The sequence below is a fragment of the Sus scrofa genome, chromosome 8, assembly GCF_000003025.6.
Source record: "Sus scrofa isolate TJ Tabasco breed Duroc chromosome 8, Sscrofa11.1, whole genome shotgun sequence".
In the NCBI taxonomy this organism is placed as follows: domain Eukaryota; kingdom Metazoa; phylum Chordata; class Mammalia; order Artiodactyla; family Suidae; genus Sus; species Sus scrofa.
In genome coordinates, this window is record NC_010450.4 from 54,302,157 (window position 1) to 54,324,520 (window position 22,364).

General features: G+C 35.0%; 2 pseudogenes; both read left to right on the forward strand.

Annotated features, from left to right (window-relative positions):
- Positions 16,885 to 17,863, forward strand: LOC110261957 (annotated as a pseudogene).
- LOC110261958 lies at positions 20,707 to 21,504 on the forward strand (annotated as a pseudogene).

Here is a 22,364-nt window from a genome sequence, read left to right on the forward strand (position 1 = left end):
AAGATGGGATTTGTGAAAAAAGGGGAAATGACTACATATTGATAAATTAGAAAAAGATAAAATTGTGAATCCCAGAATGAAAATACGTGGAAAATCTAAAATTAAAATGATTCCAGGATATAAAACCCTTTTTAAAATAACTTAGACTTGCCTTGCAAAGACACTTTGAAAACTGGGAACTGATTTTGAGCCTTATATATTACCATATGGTGGGTATGAGAGAACACAGTTATTAGTCAAATTTTTGATGAGACAACTTTCAGATTCTCTTAAGTAGATGTTCTATGAGTCTATAATAATGGGACATGCCTAAAATAGTAAACATTTAATATATCAATACATAATTATGAAGGTATGATAATACATTTTACCCCCAAAGAAATTTTCTTTTTTTATGTATTAAAAGTATTTAACTTCCCCAAAGCCTCTTATGACATTATCATAAGAATGCTATAATCCATTCAATGTTTTTTTTTCTGATTTCCCTATATGTTTCCTTTGTTCTCATGTAATTATATTTTATCATGAGAATATACAGTGCTCAAAGTATCATATGCATTTAGGTATCATTTATATAAAATAATACTATTTATAAGTATTATTTTTTCTTATTTACCAGATGAGGAAACAATTCTGAACTATAAATCTAATTTCCCATAATCAAATTTTATTGGAGTTCCCATCATGGCACAGCAGAAATGAACCCAACTAGGAAACATGAGGTCATGGGTTCGATGCCTGGCCTCATTCAGTGAGTTAAGTGAGCTGTGGTGTAGGTTGCAGATGTGGCTTTGATCTTGCATTGCTGTGACTCTGGCATAGGCTGGCAGCAACAGCTCCAATTAGACACCTAGCCTGGGAACCTCCTTATGCCATGAGTGTGGCCCTAAAAAAGGACAAAAGACAAAAAAAAATTATTAAGTCATCAAGTAAGATGCCAAACTGAAGCTTTAGAACACTCATGGGTACACACAAACAACACTGTCATCACTAGTTTAGGCTGATCTGTCCTGGGTTCCTCTTACCCCACTTTCTCACCTTCATTGTTCAACTTTAATTCTATTTATTATTTTTTAATCCAGAGCCGTGGTGCTGAATGAGGGAAATCAGAGTTCTATGACCATGTTCATCCACTTGGATGAATGGAATACCCATGCCTTCAGGGACCTCTCTTCTTGATCTTCTTGATCATCTACACAGTCACTCTTGTGGGGAACCTGGGTATGATTGTAATCATAAGGATTAATCCCAAACTCCACATGCCCATGTACTTTTTCCTTAACCATCTGTCTATTTTGGATATTTGTTATTCCAGTGTATTTATACACAATCTTATGGAAATCTTGATTGTAGAAGATAGAAGTATTTCTTTCAAAGAATGGAGGGTACAGTTTTTCTTTGTTTATGCTTTTATGATTATAGAAATATTCATGTTATTCATGATGACCTATGACCTGTTGTGTCTGTTTGTAAACCCCTGCTCTACACAGTTGCTATGTCTCCTAAGTTTTGTACCCTTCTGGTAGCTGAAACATACACATGGGGTGGGTTCTGTTCCTGGACACTCACATATTCTCTTATGCATCTATCCGTCTGTGGTTCTTATGTTATTAATCACTTTGGCTGTGAGTATTCTGCCATCATCTCTTCTCCTGTTCTGACACCTACTTCAGTCAGAGGACCTGTTTAGACACTTTATATTCAGTGAGGCATGCATCCTCTTCATCATCCTCTCATCCTATGTGTACATATTGTCACAATCATCGAGATGCCATTACATGGGAACTCCAAAAAGCCTTCTTCATCTGTGCCTTCCACCGGACCACCACCACCATCTTCCATGGGATCATCCTTCTTCTTCTCTACTGTGTGCCTAGCTCCAAAAACTCATGGGTCCTGGTCAAAGTGGCCACTGTGTTTTTCTCTGTCATGATTCCCATGCTGTACCCCCTTATCTACATCCTTAGGAACAAAGATGTGAAAAATATAGGAATTTAATAAACATCAGACTGCTTTCTTACTCAATGTAATTCAAATAAATTAATATGCTTATGTTTGAATGATGGCCAATAAGTTATATATATATATATACATATATATATATATTTCTCTTATGACAGTTTGTATGTATTTTAAGTAAATATATTATTATGTTTTAAATAAATTAAATATTGCCCTTTCCATGTTCTTCAGTAGTCATGAAGCCTTGCAATTACCTCTGGGTTAATAGAGAAATTGTACCTTCTGACTTATTATTTAGGTCAGTCATAATTTATGTTGTGATTTCCAACACTGCTGCAAATACAGATAGTAACGGTTGTTACTAAATTTGCACTCAACTTTTTTTTCTGTCTTTTTAGGGTTGCATTCATGGTATATGAAAATTCCCAGGCTAGGGGTTGAATCTAAGCAGTATCTGCCAGCCTATGCCACAGCCACAGCAACACCAGATCCTTAACCCACTATGCAAGGCCAGTTATCAAACCCACATCTTCAAAGATACTAGTTGTGTTCCTTATTGCTGAGCCACAATGAGGACTCCTTGCACTCAGGTTTTTATAACCAACAGTTTTTATAACTAACACTTTTGACTCAAATACTTCTATAAAATTCAACCTTTTGTTTTTCTCAAAACTTTATTTCATTCCAAGCAAAGGAAGACCATGGCATTTACATTATGAAAAATATTATCTGATTTTAATTAAGAAGATGTTGAAACTATTAAGTAGTCTCTAATTGCATTGCTCATTTTTTGAGTATCAATGTAATATATGATAATTCAACAAAAGGTGTTGCAAATAATATGGAATACTAAGAAAACATTAAATTTATTTCTAAGGAGACATATCGATTGCTGAATATTACTAAAACTAAGATTAGTAAAATGTATTATTTGATCATCCATTATCACACAAAAAAAATTCCCACCTAGCAGTTTTCTCCATATCAGTAAATGACATCAACATCTACTCAGCTGCTTAAGCAAAATAAAGGAGAGAACATTATTTATGCTTCCCAGTAATCCATATTGTTGTTGATGTATTTATAGTGTGATTAATTTTGATTCAATTTAATATTTCATACAATAAATATTTTAGATTTTTTTCATTAATCTACTATGATGGACATTGGAAAGCTCCAATTTAGGTGCATGCATACTATTAGACTGTGCATATTTACTCATGAAGATGGATTTTATACCTAGAACTATTACACATTTATTTAGTTCTAATTTTTTAAAGTGATTGTATCAATTTAGACTCCCTAAAAGCAATGTTGAAAGTTCTAAAGTTGTGAGCCACATCTTCACCCATTTTCAGTATTATCAAAATTTATGATTTTGACTACATAATTGATATAAAATATTTAATTTGCAGTTTTAATTTGAATAATTGTGATCATTGAGGTTGACAGCTTGATTTCAGCCTTGTGATAACTTGAATAAATGGGCCAATTTTTGCATGCCTGCTTTCAGACATATTGTTTATTTGTGAACAAATAAATGAATATTGTTTAAGCCACTGGATTTGCATCAGTTTATCATGATGAAACAAAACATTAGCATACCGTAGTATTTGGCAAACCTATTGATTCCACATTAAAAAGCATACATTAAATATGAGTTTTAATAAAAGAGGTAAACACTGAGGTAGAAAGAATGTTAAATGCAACGGCCATAATATCAGATCTACATTCAATGTGACAATGAAAGAGTTATTTACAAAAAGATAGATGTCTAAATATGAAAACTAAGTGGAAAGACTGAAATTGAACATAATGCACTAACTGTACTATGGCTGGCTTATTGGATTGTGATTGTGATTTTCTCTTTGTGAATTTTGGAAGTCATGTTTTCCCTGATGAATACAAAATATGTCAGATAATAGGTTGATTGCTACAGTTATTTTTCTAAGATCAGAATATCAGCATAATTTAATGTTCCTATATGATTTAACAATTCAAATAAATTACATTCTAAATTAGAAATAAAGGATTTTCTTTAAATTGTCTTGTTTGTAGTTCAGAACAAACACCTCAGTCAAAATTCTCTGTGGTGTGATTCCCCAAAGTCACTCAGGTAGATGCAAATATACAGCATGATCCCTAAATTTAGTTTGAAAGTCTGGCTCACCCTGGAGAGGATCTCTATATTGTCCAAATTTATTGATTTATGAAAAGTTATAATCACCTTGAAGTCTTTACTGGAATACACTTCGGAAGATATTTGATACCCTAGTATTATAAGCTACAATTTTTTAATGAAAGTTGTGTTTTAGAAATAATTTTCAAGAATCTTATTTAAATCAAATATCTCAGTCAATAAATCTAGAAAGAATATCTGTGTTCTGATGAGTTGTTAATACTTTAATTATGATGTATAAAACTGAAATTATCAATATTTTTGGCAGAGAAACACCTTTGTATAGCCAGTATCAGTACAATGCTATATACTTAATTCAGTTAAGAATAAAAATATGAGTTACAGAATTCTATTTCTTACATCTTTAAGATTCTTGGAATGCATTTGTCTTTGAATATTACTCCTGTAACTTATTTGATTGATATTCAAGTAATATTACCTGTTCTCAAATTTGAAAAATATTTAAGGAAAATATCAAAAAGAAACCATAAAACTGTAGAGAATTATGTCAGACCTTGATTTAAAATTTTGAGTTTAAAACCATGTAGGGGGAAACAAGTTTGAGTAGTAAAGCAACTTGGAGTTATGGATTAATCACCAATGCTGTCTGGAAGTGTTTTGCCAGGAATTTGATGTTAAAAGGTAGTGGTGCTTAAAATCTGATGGGAGTAAAGGACAATGTGGTCAATGTGATGAAGATATGAAGTTATAAAAATGTGTTTTATGCAAAAACAATCAAAACTGCTAGTGCAAGTTAAATGAAAAAGTATCAGTTAAAGTGTCTGGGGGATATATAGTGACCTTTGAGATTATGGAAACCCAGACAGAAGGGTTAAGATTTCAATAATTTGTAAGGAGGTAAGTTTGAAAATGTGTAAGGATTTAAGCACAATTCTACAATAAAATTTAATGAAAGATAGTCCTGAAGGGTAGATGTAGGCAGGCTAAATAAATATGATTGCTACCTAAGTAAGTAGATGGTGGTAGCTAGGAATAAATATGGCAGAACATGTTGGAGAATACTTTCATTTATCCTAACTGCCTTTCTCAAAACTTGAACCTGAGAAGAAAAGCAAATCAAAGAAATCCAGATTAAGATAGGGTAGAAAAATGGAGAAAAAGAAAGTTTATTCATGGCTGTCTTGAAATGATAATTGAAAGGCATATCCAAGAATAAAGCATTAGAAAAGAATCAGTTAAAGACAGCTATTTCCTCTATGCCTCTGCAATATTTTTCCAACGTTATATTCTTTATTTTCACTGCTTCATATTTCTAAAGTTTTAACTGGTGCTGCATTCTAGGGTATTTTGCATTCATATATTTGAAATTCAGAGTATACTTCTTTAAAAGCAGAATTAGAAATATAAGAAGAGAAGAAATTAAATTTGAAGTTACATTTATTACATTTCAATTTAATCTTAGATGTTTAAAAAACAGCTATCTATATTTATGCCTTATATAAAATTGTACAATAAAAATAAATGCTTATACTATTATCTTATTTCTGTAGATAAGTGAATGAGTTGCAAGGCAATTAAATAACTTGTCAGGGACACACATTGATAGGTGTCTGAGGCCAAATTTGAACCCAGGTTGACCATATAAAAAAACATATGGTCTTTACAAGATGCTATTCATATTCACTAGAAGATGCAACAAATGACCTATTAATAAGGTTAAGCCAGTTGAGGAAATATTAAAATGATGTAAAACTGGGGCTTGTCTGATGGTTAGAGAGGAAAAGTGACAAGAAAAACAGAAAAGTGAGGAAAAGTGAGAGTGAAAGGGCAAACATCTTGGCCAGTTAAAATGTCCAGAGCAAACAGGAATTTGTAGATGTAGCCAATAGTTTTAATTAAATGAATCTATTTAAAGAAATATTCATGTGGAGGGAAGTGGGAAATATCTAAGATGAGCAAATTCAAATGGGTCCATTCCTTGAGCCACCCTTTAAGCTCAAATCATTCTAGTCCATCCTTGCTCTGACCCTCCATCAGGACCCAAACTTACTCCCCCACAAACACCCAAAGACACAGAGTGCAGCCTTCAGGTTACAACTGTGCCCTGTTTGCCTTCCTGGGAAACCCCAGACTCCACTCACCTGTTCCAGGACCCAGCCCAGCTTGAGGAGAAAAAAAATAGCCACTAGCTCTGTCACATTTTGTTGCTCAAGAGGGACTGTGATTTTCTGCAACAGAAACCATAGTGATGGAAAATGGAAATGAAAGTGTTGGAATCACCCTCATACTCCTGGGCTTCTCCAAAAACCACAACTATGGGTGCCCCTCGTCTTGGTCTTCTTGGCCATTTGCACAGTCTCTGTAGTGCAGAACATGGGTATGATTGTGATCATCAAAATCAATCCCAAGTTCCACACACACATGTACTTTTTTCTCAGCCATCTCTCCTTTCTTGATTTCTGTTACTCTTCTGTAACTACACCCAAACACTTAGAGATCTTGGTTGTGGACATAAAGACCACATCTTACATGGGTTGCATGATGGAGTTTTCCTTTGGGTGTACATTTGTGATTATGGATATATTCATGTTAGCCATGATGGCTTATGACTGGTTTGTGGATATTTGTAACTCCCCGCTCTACATGGTTGCTACATCTCCTAATCCTTGTACCCTCCTGGTAGCCTCAGCTTGCTCATGGGATGAGTTATATTCCTTGACACTCATGTATTCTCTTGTGGAACTCTCCTTCTGTGGTTCTAACTTTATAAACCACATTGGCTGTCAGTATTCTGCCATCAACTCTGCTTCCTGCTCTGACATTTATTTCAACCTGATGCTGAGTTTTATCATTTCCATATTCAATGAGGCTTGTAGCCTCCTGATTATCCTCTCTTCCTGTCTTTTCATCATTGTCACAATTATCAAGATGCCATTGACTGGTTGGCTCCAAAAAGCCTTCTCCACCTGTGCTTCCCCCCTGACCACAATTACCATCTTACATGGGACATTTTTTCTTCTTCTGTACCCAGCTCCAAAAGATCATTTCTCTTCATCAAAATAGCCACTGTGTTTTATACAGTGGTGATCTCCATGCTAAACCCCCTTATCTATAGCCTTAGAAATAATGATGTGAAAGTATCAATCAGAAAGTTAATCAATGCTGAACCACTGTTTTCTCACTCAATGTAATTTTGACAAGAAAGAGTAGTTATTTCTTAAGTGTGTATATACTTTTTTTTAACCATTGGGTATAAAATATCTTTTATTTATTTTTTGAATTTATCACATCTGTAGTTGTATAATGATCATTCACAGGATTTCCATCCCATAACCCAAGCACATCCCCCCACCCCCTAAACTGCCTCTTTTGGAGACCATAGTTTTTCAATGTCTGTGAGTCAGCATCTGTTCTGCAAAGAAGTTCAGTCTGTCCTTTTTTCAAATTCCACATGTCTGTGAAAGCATTTGATGTTGGTGTCTCATTGTATGGCTGACTTCACTTAACATGATAATTTCTAGGTCCATCCATGTTGGTAAAAATGCCAGTATTTCCTTCATTTTAATGGCTGAGTAATATTCCATTGTGTATATGGACCACATCTTCTTGATCCACTCCTCTGTCGATGGACATTTAGGTTGTTTCCATGTCTTGGCTATTGAAGACAGTGCTTAAATGAACATCGCAGTACATGTGTCTTTGCGACTCATGGTTTTCTCTGGGTAGATGCCCAGGAGTGGGATTGCTGGATCAAATGGGAGTTCTATTTTTAGTTTTATGAGGAATCCCCCTCCTTTTCCACAGTGGTTGCACCAATTTACAATCCCACCAACAGTGTACTAGGGTTCCTTTTTCTCCACATCCTCTCCAGCACTTTTGTTTGTAGACTTTTTGATGATGGCCATTCTGGCTGGTGTATGGTGGTTCCTCATAGTGGTTTTGACAATAAAACAAAAATAAATAAATGGTATCTAGTCAAACTTTAAAATTTCTGCACAGCAAAGAAAACCCTAAACAAAACAAAAAGACAACCCACAGAATGGGAGAAAATCTTTGCAAGTGAATCAACTGACAAGGGATTCATTTCCAAAATTTATAAACACCTAATGCAGCTACATACCAAAAAAAAAAAAACAAAACAAAAAAAACAAACAAACCCATTGAAAAATGTGCAGAAGATCTAAACAGACAGTTCTCCAAAGAAGACATACAGATGGCCAGAAAACACATGAAAAGATGTTCAACATCACTCATTATTAGAGAAATGAAAAACAAAACCACTATACATTTTTACTTTTAAGTTTTTCTTCTAGTAATGGTATTACAATTTATTTAGAAAATCAGATAATATATGTGTATATATATGATCATTAAATCTCACTGTGCTTTAAAAAATCATCTTCAGTCCATAAGGGAAAAAAAAAGAAACTTCTGTTTATGTATCATTCCCAGAATGTAAGAGGCTTAAAAACATTCCTCTAAAGATGTCCATATCCTAATTTCCAGAAGCCTGTAAATTATTACCCTTCTGTGTTATCTTCCCTTCTTTTCTGCTGCCTTGCCTTTCCTATTTCTCTCTCTTTCACATCAGGAAATATGAAAAACAAGCAGAAAAAATTCTGAATAAGGATTCTGTAGGCTACTTTCTCCAAGAAATTAAAGATAAAACACTATCAGCACTTTACATTTCCATATACACTTTCTAGTCATGGTACCTCTCTAATACCAACAGAAGCAAACTGCTTCAATGACTGTGTCATATACAGAACTTTTTCTTTTCAGTTAAAACCCCTGAGAATAGGTTATGAGAGTCTCAAAGTAATCTTTTTGAATCCTTTTGAATTCCACATAAAGTTTTAGAGTAATATGCCCTCATATCTGGCTTACTTGGTTTAGCACTTTGTATTAAAAGAATATGTAAGTGATTGGAGTTCCCGTCATGGCTCAGTGGTTAATGAATCCGACTAGGAACCATGAGGTTTCGGGTTTGATCCCTAGCCTTGCTCAGTGGGTTAAGGATCTGACATTGCCATGAGCTGTGGTGTAGATTGCAGATGCGGCTCAGATCCTGCGTGGCTATGACTGTGGCGTAGGCCGGCGGCTACATCTCTGATTCGACCCCTAGCCTGGGAACCTTCATATGCCGTGGGAGCAGCCCTAGAAAGGGCAAAATGACAAAAAAAAAAAAAGAATATGTAAGTGATTAACTGTAACAGCAGTTCATTGTGTATTGCTAAAGCATGTTCCATAAAATTAATATATCATAATTTTCTTATTCATACTACTACCAATTGAGTTTGGCTAGTTCCTCTTTTATAGTGAAGTACAGGTTATTTACAGTATTATATTAGTTTTAGGTATACAATATAGTCATTCAGTGTTTTTATAAGTTATCCTCCACCAAATATTATTATTATGAAAGGAGTTCTTGTTGTGGCTCAGTGGGTTTAGAACTGATGCAGTGTCCTTGAGGATGTGGGTTTGATTGCTTGCTTGGCTTAATGGGTTAAGGTTTTGGCATTGCTGCAAGCTGCATTGTAGGATGCATATGTACCTGGGATCTGGCATTCCTGTGGCTGTGTTGTCACTGACAGGTGCAGCTCTGATTGGACCCCTAGTCTAGGAAATTCCTAATGCTGTGGATACAGCCCTATAATGGAAAACAAACAAAATTATTATAAGATCATAGCTATAATTCCTGTGCTAAACAATATATTCTTGTTGCTTATCTATTGCATACACAGTATTTTGTGTATTTTAATTCAATATCCCTAAGTTCCCCATCTCCCTTCCTTCTACAAAGTCTACAAATAACCAGTGTTGGAGAGAATGTGAAGAAAAGAGAACACTTTTATACCATTTGTGGGAATGTAAATTGGTGCAGCCATTTACACCCTGTATGGAAAACATCATGGAGGTGTTCCTCCCAAAATTAAAAATAGAACTACTATATGATCCAGCAATTTCTCTCCTGGATATTTCTCTTCTGTCTTAATGGAAATGTTGCTATGAACATTCTTAACATGAGGATGTGCTGCATTGCACATAAGCTATCATTCTGTGAGATAAGGCCTATGTTGAATGTTCTGCATCAAAGGGAACTAGCTTCTTTTCTTTTACTAGATACCATCATATAATTTCCCAAGTAGTTGTATTAGTTTGCACTCTACACATCTTGCAGCTGAGTTCTAATTATTGCCATTCTTGCCAACATTTAATATTGTTGCGGGATATGTCCTATTTTCAAGTTGGTGGGTGAGTAGCAATACCTCACTTTATTTTATAATTTAAAGTCCTCATTATTGATGCAGCCATTAAAAAAATACCATTATAATAATTGCTATGTTTGGAGTACATCCTAAAGTTTCTGTGATTTTGTATTTTTTCTTTCATGAAGATGATGGTATTCACTTTTTAAGGTTGTATCCAGGCATATAGAAGTTCCCAGGCTAGGAGTTGAATCAGAGCTGCAGCTGCTGGCCTGTACCACAGCCACAGAAATAGCAGATTTGAGCTGTATTTGTGACCTATACTGCAGCTCACAGCAATGCCTAATACTTAACTCACTGATCAAGGCCAGGGATCAAATATGCATCCTCATGGATACTAGTCAAGTTCTTAACCCACTGAGACACAACAGAAACTTCTGAATCAATACATTTTAATATCAAATTTCTGGCAAGAAAACCTTCCAGAAGATATTGATGAGTAACCCAGCACTCAAAGTTACTTTACTGCTCCAACTTGCTTCCACCATAGTTTTAAACTAAAATTTTCATGCAAAGTCTGACATATTTCTTTACAGTTGTATGTGTTTCTTTCTAACAGCCACAACAGGAACTCTGAGGATGGTGTTTGAAGCCAGACTTCTCCACATACCAATTCTGTGGTCTAGGGAATTAGAACTTTTGTGTCTTGTTTGTTAAATGTGTGTATTAACAGTTAATAGTATGTAGTTTGGATTCACTAAATTAGTTCTTTTTTAGTTATAAGAATTCAAAAATATTACTATCACCAACCACTAACCTTCAACCTTGCCCCAATACACTCACAGCCACAGATATTAAACAAAAAATCTGACAAGGGGAGTAGCAAAATGATTTAAAGTTGGTGGGAAGTATAGGTTGAGAGGTTGCTTATTATTATTACACTATTTCAGTTCAGAGGGGATGGTGTGTTGGCTTAAAGAAGGACTGTTTGTGTTATTAGAGATGCAATAAAATGGGACTATTAAATTATATATTTTTAGAAATAAATTTTCAAATTTTTAATCATTTTTGATTTACAAAATTAGGTGCAAACATGTGCAGAGAGTTTTCATCACACTTCACTGTACATTGTTAGTATTAAAGAAAATGTGTACCTACTGTGGAAAACAGTATGGAGGTTCCTGACAAATTAAAAATTGAGTTGTACATGATCCAGTAATCCTATTTCTGGATATTTATCAAAAAAAATTCTAATCAAGTTTTCAAGGAGATCTTGGGCTTGCAATATTCATTGCAGACCTTAACAACAGCCAAGATATGGAAACAATCTAAATATCTGTGGACATTTTGATTTAAAAAATGCATTATTTATAAACAATGGAATACATTTTGGCTTTAAAAAAATTGAAATTCAGTAATATGTGACTACATGGATGAACACTGAAAGCATTTTGGTAAGTGCCAGAGAAAGGTAGGTACTATATGATTCCATTTATAGGGCATATATAATGTAATCAAATTCATAAAATTAAAGAGGGAAATGTTAGTTGCCAGAGGCTAGTGGAGGGGGAAATGGGAAGTTACAAATCAATGGGCACAAATTTTCAGTCAAATAAGATGAATAAGATCTATAGATGTGCTGTAAAAAATTACATCTGTAGTCAACAATGCTTTACTGTACACTTGAATATATCTTAAGGAGTTCCTGTTATGATGCAATAGGATCATTAGCATCCCTGTAGTGCCAGGACACAAGTTTGATCCCCAGCCCTGCAGACTGAGTTAAAGCATCCATTGTTGCCACAGTAGATGGTGACTGTGGCTCAGATTTAATACCCCAGTCCAGGAAATCCATAAAAAGAAAAAACAAAAATACCTTAGATTAGACCTCACATTAAGTGTTTTTACCACAGTAAAATAAAATTTAAAAAAATAATGTTGCATTATGATGGCTAAAATCTAAATTTTATTTTGAGTCTATCAGTTTTTTTTCCTTTAATGCTCTTTTTTTTTTTTTTTTTTCTGGGATCCAGTCCAGTGGACCACATTGCATTAAGTTGGCATGTCTCCCAAATCACCTCTGTCTGTGATGGGTTTCACTCTTTCCTTGTTTTTCTTGGCTTTGAGGATTCTAAAGAGTATGGTGAGGTCTCCTATAGGATGTTTCCAAATATGGGCTTGTCTAATAATTTATCTCGTAGTAGTCTGGGATTATGCATTTGAGGAAAGCATACCACAGAGGTATAATTTCTGTCCTCACATCATATTAGGGGGAAATTATAAGCACATTATATGACTTGTGAGGGTAAACTTCATCCTTTGATTCCAGTCATGATGGCCAAGTTTCTCTACTCTATTTCTGAATATAGGGTTGGAAGTTCAGTTGCATTCATAACAATTATTACTAAATTGTTCTTTTTTCCTTATTTAAAATGCTTCAGTTCATGTTTTGTCATGTGACATGTTTCTACAATATTTTCTTAGCCTCTTTGCTGAAAACTATCTTCTTCTGCTTTACTTTACCCCATCTTCCTGCTTGAAAAAACAGTCCCAGTGATGGTGAATGACTTAAGCTTAAGAACAAAGACCTAAAGGCATAAGTTATTCATAGGGTCAGCTGAATAGGACTTAATGCATTGGTCTAGGCACCCTGACCTGTGCAGATTGGCATGCCCTTTACACAGCATGATATGTCCTCTTAAGAATAAAAGAGGAGCCCCATAGCCCCAAGGGGTTTATGAGGGGTCTTTAGCTGGATATGCATTAGCAAAGAAGAACAGAGGTGCAAACCTAGGCATGCCATCTGCAGAAGCACAATGGTGATTCTCTAGATGTTATAGATAGCTGATGCCAAGCTTCTTCATATGCTAATGATTGTTCAATGCCTAAAGGTCAGAGTAAAAGCTTAATCAGCAACTGATTATGTGACTTTTAAAATAACTTAAAAAAACCCTATATCCTGCACCTACAACCCTCTTCTCACGTTACATAATCCTAAAAAACACAATAAAAGCAGTGTGGTTTCTTAAGGCAGTGTGCTTGGTCCCTGAGACCCTGAGTCCCCTGGTTCCCATCTTTACTTAAGATAAATGACTCTGTGCCTTGCTTTATCTTAACTTTTTTCCTTAAGTTTCACAGCACCCTTTGTTCACCCCATCCTGCTGAGCTGGTCTCAGCAATGTTTACTTCTTTGACTGTATATTATTTCAATAATTCAAAATCTAAAAGTAGGTAATGAAATAGATGTGGTGGTATAATTGTCTTTAATGATTTAGAAGAAAATGTATCTACCATAGTGACACAAGAGTCAGTGTATCAAATAAGTATATGGTTTTGTGGTCCACTGAGTAGTACTCCAATTATAATTCTCTGTAGTTTTATATAAACTTTATTGTCATGGAGGCAAATATAAGACCCACAATTTATCAAAGTTTAGAAAGAGACCTCCACTTTTAGTTTTTTTCTTTGTCCTGCATATAAAATGCCATTTTACTTGAATTCTCATTGAAATATAATGCCACTATTGTTATAAGCATAAGTCTGTTGATACTTTTTTTTTTTTTTTGTCTTTTCTGGGGCTGCACCCATGGCATATAGAGGTTCCCAGCTAGGGATCTAATCAGAGTTGTAGCTGCTGGCCTACACCACAGCCACAGCAACACCAGATCCAGGCTGAGTCTGCAACCTACCCCACAGCTCGTGGCAATGCTGGATCCTTAACCCACTGAGCAAGGCCAGGGATCAAACCCCCAACCTCATTGTTCCTAGTCAGATTCATTAACCACTGAGCCAGGGCAGGAACTCCCCTGTTTACATCTTAAAGAATGTTTGATTACTGAGAAGGAAAGTGCCTTCCTAAACCAATCAAGATCTTCTGGGTTCAGGTCAGTTCATGCCTTTTTTGGTTTCTTTCAATTTAGATGAGAAAGATGGAGCTCCAGCTCATATAGCTTATTCCAAAAATTATAGACAGCACTTTTATATGATCAGAGACTATTTTTTCTTTTTAAAGCCACATCTGTAATACATGTAAGTTATGAGGCTAGAGTCAAATCAGAACTGTAACTATGCCACAGCCACAGCAACACCAGGTCTGAGCCACATCTGCAACCTATTCTGGCACTTGTGGTAATGCTAGATCCTTAACCCCCCTAAGCAAGGCCAGGGATTTCACCCACATCCTCAAGGGCACTATGTCAGGTTGTTAACTCACTGAATTACAATGGAAACTCCTGGTCAGAGACATTTTAATTTTCACTAAGACAGCATGAAGTGTTTCTGATAATTAAGTTTTGTATTAAAGAAACCTGCAGTGGTGAGTAATGGAGAAGCTGCAAAAAATTTATAGGATATTTGATTTTTAAATCTCATAGGCCTTGTTTCAATTTGAGAAGAAACCTAATCCTAATGCAGATATTTTTGCCAAAATCATTTGAAAGTGCTAGGGTTGAATACCAAGTCACTTTCTGAGTATCTATTGTTATTAACATAATTGTTCCAATAAATCAGAACAGTAGTATCACTCACCCTAATATACCAGGATTTTTCTAATATTTTCAGATGTTGAATGGGACTAATTTATTTAAATATCCTGAACAGGAAGTTTTTCCATGGTACAGTGGGTTAAAATTCTGTCATTTTCACTGCAGCCGTGGCACAGGTGGTAACTGCAATGCTGGTTGGATCCCTGGCCCAGGAACTTCCACATATCAGCAGGTGCAACTGGATAAATAAATAAATAAATAAGCCTGAATAATAATGGATATCTGCAATTTATCTGCCCAGTCCCATTTGCTATTTAGAAGAATATTCTGAAGGCATATGCTTTATGTCTGGGGTTGTTTATAATGCATGTCAAGTAAGCATTCATGGAGCTGTATCTAGAGACCAACACTTGATCCAAAAAAAAAAAAAACTAGTAAGATGGAATAGAATCATCCATATAATTTTGTGGCAGTTTTATGTTCATATCTTGCAGTCATTTATTCTATGTCCTAACTGCTTTCACCTCCTCATCTTCCTTAAATTTGTTTCATCATAAAGTGGTCTTATTTCTTACTAGCTGAAAAAAATGTAATGTTCATTGTATCGTAGGACATATCTTGTATGAAAACATTGTTGGTAAATTAATACATGTCTGTTCTATTGCTCAAAAGATTACATATATTTTATATTGTATATATTTATTAATATTAAAATATATATCAGAATCGATGACCTAAAAACACATTAATAGTAATTAGTGCAATTAAATTAATTAAATATAATTAAAAATTAAAATGCTAAATAAAATCTCAATGAAAGACCCATAAAATTTCATCAAGAGGCAGTGTACCATTAATGGAGGTTTTGATGGCAACTACATGATCATTTCATAAGTAAGTTTCTGTAATCAACTTTTAAGCACTAGCTGGAAGTCATGGGACTAGATACAATTTTAGATTTATCCAAACTCATACATTCTATGGGTATTTAATTATTTATAATGTCTGAAAAAAATCAAAAACATAAAAATTTATATTAAGATTTATCTGACACCATTTGCAATGTCGTGTGTTGTCTGGATCATTTTGTAGTTCTTCCTTTTCTTTTTTTTTTTTTTTTTTGTGTGTGTCTTTTTTAGGACTGTGCCTGTGGCCTATGGAAGTTCCCAGGCTTGGGGGTTCAAATAGGAGCTATAGCTTATGGCTTGTGCCATAGTAACACTACATCCAAGCTGCAGCTCATGGCAACATCAAATCCTTAACCCAGGGAATGAGGCCAAGGATTGAACATGCATCCTTATGGATACTAGTTGAGTTCATTACCACTGAGCCACTAGGGGACCTTTGTTAGTGTCATTCTTAGAACAATAACAAGCTACTCTTTGATTCTGTTTTACCTCTTTTGCATTTGTTTTCTATAATTTATTTTTTGTCTAAATTTATATGTCAGTTCTGTAATAAAAATAGTAATAAAGACTGAATTTTAGATAACAGGATAATTAGTACATATTTTAGTGATTCTCATAATTTATCATTCATCAATATCACCTGGAAATCTAGTTAAACCATAAATTGCAGACTCCATTCTAGAGTTTTTGATTTTGGAATTTAGCAATGATACTGGAGAATTTGCATCCCTAACAATTCTTAGGTGCTCCTGCTGCTGCTCTTTTGAGGACCATACTTGGAAAATCACTCTTCTTTTTCTCTCTCTTTGCTTTTTTTTGTGTCTTTTGAGGACCTCACCTGCAGCATATTGAAGTTCCCAGGCTATGGGTTGAATAGGAACTGCAGCTGCCAGCCTATCCACAGCCACAGCAATGCAGGATCCAAGCCACATCTGCAAACTACACTGAAGCTTGTGGCAATACCATTTGCTTAATCCACTAAATGAGGCCAGGGATAGAACCTGCATCCTCATGGATACTACTCAGATTCTTAGCCACTATTAGACACGATAGGAACTCCAAAAATCACTGTTCTCTATTAACATCAATGAGACATATGAAGTTTCCTCCTTCTCTGTTTCTCTTTTGTATTAATGTTTATTTTTTAGGAATAACTTTTCATTCTTTATCCAACAGAGGTCATGATGTTATCAGAAGGAAATCAGAGTATCATACCCACAAATAATCTTCTGGGTTTTTCAGAATATCCAGAAATCCAGGTTCCACTCTTCCTGTTTTTCTTGTCTATCTACACAGTCACTCTGGTGAGGAATCTGGTCATGGTAATCATCTTCAAGATCAATTCAAAAGTCCACATGATCATGTGTTTTCCTTAGTCATTTGTCCTTTGTAGATTTCCATTATTCTATCATAGTTCCACCAAAGTGGTTGGAGAACTTGCTTGTGGAGGACAGAAACATCTCCTTCTCTGGGTGTATTGTGCAATTTTGTTTTGTTTGCATATTTGGAATAACAGAAATTTCATGTTAGCAGTGATGATCTACAATGGTTGTGTGGCCATCTGTAACCCCTTTCTCTATATCACTGCCATATCTCAGAAGCTTTGTGTTCTGCTAGTGGCTGGGTCTTACTTATGGGGTAAGGTGTGTTCCCTGACACTTAGCATATTTTCTTCTTACATTATCTTATCATGAGTCTAACATCGTGAATAATCCTGTCACCACTCTGTAATTTTTCTGTCTCCTGCTCAAAACCGTATATCAGTCAGAGGCTATGTCTTATTATTGACATATTCAATGAATCAAGTAGCCTGATGATTATTCTGACATCATATACACTCATTTTTATCACTGTTATGAGGATGCCTTCTGCAAGTGGACACCATAAAACCTTTTCTACCTGTGCCTCAACCTGACAGCTATCACCATCTTACATGGAAACATCATTTTCCTTTACTGTATCTCTAACCCTAAAACTTCTTGGCCCACAGTTAAAGTGGCTTTTGCATCTTACACAGAGGTGATTCCCATGCTGAACCCCTTGATCTATAGCCTTCAAAATAAAGATGTGAATAACACATTCAGTAAACTGTCACAAATTTACATAGTCACTCAACATAATATTGTGAGATTCATTATATTGTTTCTGAAGATAATGTGATTTCCTATGCTTCATATTGTTCAACTCTTGTAGTAGAATAAGTTATTCAAATTCAAATGTTTTAATCAACAGACTTTTAGTAAATATATCTATAGTAAGACATTTATTGACTATTGATTATTGATTGTTGCACACATGAATGATTAGAAGAATAACTGTAAACAACATATAAACCCAAATATAAAAAAATAAAATTATTTGACTATTATTTGTCATATATATAAATTATTTTAAACACTTTATCATGGACAGTATAATTTTATATGTCTGTTTCCAAAGTAAAGCTGATTCCCAGCTTATCAGATAAGTGAAGGTCTCAGATGATTCTCTGGAATTGTCACCAGAAAACTCATACCCCAGAGATGGCTTTGACAATTATTTCAGGTTACACTTAATGAATCCTTTACTATTTATTTTATAAAAATTGTGTAAGTTAATTTTAACTCAATTAATTATATTACATTTATTGTTGTACAACAATCATCACAACCCAATATTATAGCATTTCAAACACCTAGTGCATCCCCCCAGCCCAAATATTTCTCCTTTGGAAACCATAAGTTTTCCAAATTTTGTGAGTTAGTATCTATTCTGCAAAGAAGTTCATTGTGTCCTTTTTAAAGATTCCACATATAAGTGATAGCATATGATGTTGGTGTCTCACTAACTTCACTTAGCATAATAATTTCTATGTCCATCCGCACTGCTGCAAATGCCATTATTTCTTTCCTTTTAATGACTAATATTCCATTTTGTATATGCACAACATCTTCTTTATCTACTCCTCTATTGATGACCATTTAGGTTCTTTCCATGTCTTGGCTATTGTGTATAGTGCTACAATGGACATTGTAGTACATGTATCTTTTTGAGTCATGTTTTTCTCTGGGTAGATGCCCAGGAGTGGGATTGCTGGATCAAATGATAATTCTGTTTTTAGATTTCTGAGGAATTTCCATACTGTTTTCCACAGTCGTTGCACAAATTTACATTCCCACCAATAGTATATTAGGGTTTCCTTTTCTCCAAATGTTCCCTTTCCAACATTTATTGTTTGTAGATGTTTTGATGATAGCCATTCTGGCTGGTGTAAGCTGGTATCTCATAGTGGTTTTGATTTGCATTTCTCTAATATTTAGTGATGTTGAACATCTTTTCATGTGGTTTTTTTTTGGCAATCAACGAATTGTCTGTTTAGATCTTCCCATTTTGTGATGGGGTTTTTTATTTATTATTGTTGTTATTATTATTTTTGGTATTGAGCTGCAGGAGGTGTTTATAAACTTTGGAGATTAATCCCCTGTCAGTTGCTTCATTGGCAAATATTTTCTCCCATTGCGTGGGTTGTCTTTTCATTTTGTTTAGGGTTCTCTTTGCTTTGCAAAAACATTTAAGTTTAATTAGGTCCTATTTGTTTATTTTTTATTTTATTTTCATTACTATAGAGGGTAGATCTGAGAAGATATTGTTGTAGCTTATGTCGGAGAGTGTTTGGATATGTTTTCCTCTAAGAGTTTTATAGTGTCTGGTCTTAAATTTAGGTCTTTAATCCATTTTGAGTTTATTTTTGTGTATAGTGTTAGGAAGTGTTCTAATTTCATTCTTTTAAATCTAGCTGTCCAGATTTCCCAGCACCTCTTATTAAATGGACTATCTTTTCTCCATTGTATATTCTTGCCTCCTTTGTCACAGATTAGTTGACTGTAGGTACTTGGGTTTAATCCTGTTCTACTGATGTATATTTCTGTCTTTGTGTGAGTACCATATGGTTTTGATAACTGTAGCTTTGTAGTATAGTCTGAAGTCTGGGAACCTGATTCCTTCAGCTCCATTTTTCTTTCTCAAGATGGCTTTGGCTATTCTCGTTCTTTTGTGTGTCCAAACAAGCTTTAAAATATTTTGTTCTAGTTCTATGGAAATTGTCCTTAGTAAGTCAATAGGGATTGCATTGAATCTGTAAATTGCCTTGTGTAGTAAAGTCATTTTGATAATATTGATACAATAAAAATTGAATTTATGCAAAATGCAATATTGTAAAATAAGCTTCCTAACATCCCAAACCAGAGTCTTCTATTTCTTCCAGAGGCAGTCACTCTAGTCTGTTTCTAAAATTCTTTAAGTAATAATTTTGCAAAAATAAATATATTTACATATATGGGTTTGCCTTTATGACTATTTTTTGCATTCTACTTCTCAACCTCCTGAAAATCTTTACATGCCAGTCTGTGTAGACATAACTCATTCTGTTTCTTCACCTGCTTAACTATTGTACAAAGTCATATTAAGATTGGTGTATCCAGTCCTCTTTATGTTATCCTCAGTCTTTTTCTGGGAGAAATAATTCTGCAAGGAAATCTTTTTGAAATTTTCTAAGGGTGAGTTCCTAGAAGTGGAATTGCTGAGTCAATTGGTATATGTATTGAAATTGCCCATGTTCATAGCATTTCCAATATACAGTTCATAACCTTGACCAAACTTACCATTCCCTTCAGCCTGGAAAAAACCTTTTTGACCACATTCTGAACAACACATGCCTAATGAACTTTTATGATACATGAAATTTTGATTAAACAAATTATTTCATTTGTATATTTTAATTACAAATAAATAAATATATATAATTGAATTTTGGCATCTACTTACATGTTTAAAGTGGTATGTATTCCTTTTTCATGAATTATCTAATGATGATTTTATGTATTTTATTTGACTGTTGATCTTTTCCCATATTGATTTTATGATTTAATTACATAATAAATAAATTACATCCATTCTGAGCTGCAGCAATGGCAGTGGAAGCAGTAGCATCAGGGGCTGAGGGGCCAGTGGGAAGGGCATGGAGGATGGGGAGGGGTGTCCGGGGGTGCCCAGGGGACAATGAGTATGGCTTGTAGTCTGAGGAACTGGAGCCTGAGATGCTGCTGCTGGAGTACAAATCAGAGCCTGAGCCCTGAAGAGGAGCCACCCACACCCCATGCCCTCAGGGGGAGCTCCTGGCCTGAGGCCTGACTTAGGAACCCCTGGAAGCCAGGAAGAGGAGCCAGCACTTTTGAGTGTCACCCAGGGGACCATGGAGCACCCTGAGGTGGAGGTGATCAAAGCTCCAGTCGGGGAGAAGCTGAGAAGCTAAATGAGCTAGAGAAGGAGGTAGAGAAGCAGATGATTATGAGCCCACCTCCAGGCAATACTGGCCTGGTTATCATTTCCATTGAGGAGAAGGTGGAGGCTGATGCTCCATCTGTCTTTGTTGGCAATGTTGACTATGGCACAAAATCCAAAGAGCTGGAAGCACACTTTCTTGGCTCTTGTTCAGTTAACTGTGTTACTATACTCTGTGACAAATTTAGTGGCAATCTCAAAGGGTTTGCATATATAAAATTCTCAAACAAAGAATCAGTGAGGACTTGCCTGGCCTTAGATTAGTCCCTATTCAGAGGAAAACAAATCAAGGTGATCCCAAATGAGCCAATAGGACAGGCATCAGCACTACAGACCCAGGTTTTCCATGAGTGGGATACTGTGCCTCAATCATAAGCTATAAGAATTTTTGCTCTGGACTCTACAGTGGTTTTAACAGCAGGCCACAGGGTCACATCTACAGGGTCTGGGCTAGAGAGATGTCATCATATTCTCCTTACTAAAAAAAAAGTGTGTATTAGGATCTTAGGCTTTGTAATATGGTCAACCTAGGTTCAAATTTGGCCTCAGACACCTATCAATATGTATCTCTGACAAGTAATTTAATCAATCTGCAACACATTCCCTTATCTATTGAAATAATACTACAGTGTAAGCATTTATATTTGTTTTTATTGTACAATTTTATACAAGGCATAAATTTAGATAGCTGTTTTTTAAACATCTAAGATTAAATTGAACATCTAGCAAATGTAACCTCAAATTTAATTTATTCTCTTAAATGTCTAATTCTGTTTTTAAATAAGTATAATTTGAAATTTAAAAATATGATTGCAAAATAATCTAGAATGCAGCACCAGTTGTAACTTTAGAAATATGAAGCAGCAAAAATAGAAAATATGACATAGAAAAGATATTGCAGAGGCATAGAGGAAATAGCTGTCTTTACCTGATTCTTTTCTAATGCTTTATTCTTGGATACATATTATACTATCATCTCAAACCAGCCATGCATAAACTTTCTTTTCTCCATTTTTCTACCCTATCTTAATTTGGATTTCTTTGATTTGCTTTTCTTCTCAGGTTCAGGTTTTGAGAAAGGCAGGATAAATGAAAGTATTCTCCAACATGTTCTGCCATATTTATCCCTAGCTACCACCATCTACTCACTTAGGTAGCAGTCATATTTATTTAGCTTGCCTACATCTACCCTTCAGGACTATCTTTCATTAAATTTTATTGTAGAATTGTGCTTAAATCCTTACACATTTTCAAACTTACCTCCTTACAAATTATTGAAATCTTAACCCTTCTGTCTGGGTTTCCATAATCTCAAAGGTCACTATATCACCCAGACTCTAAC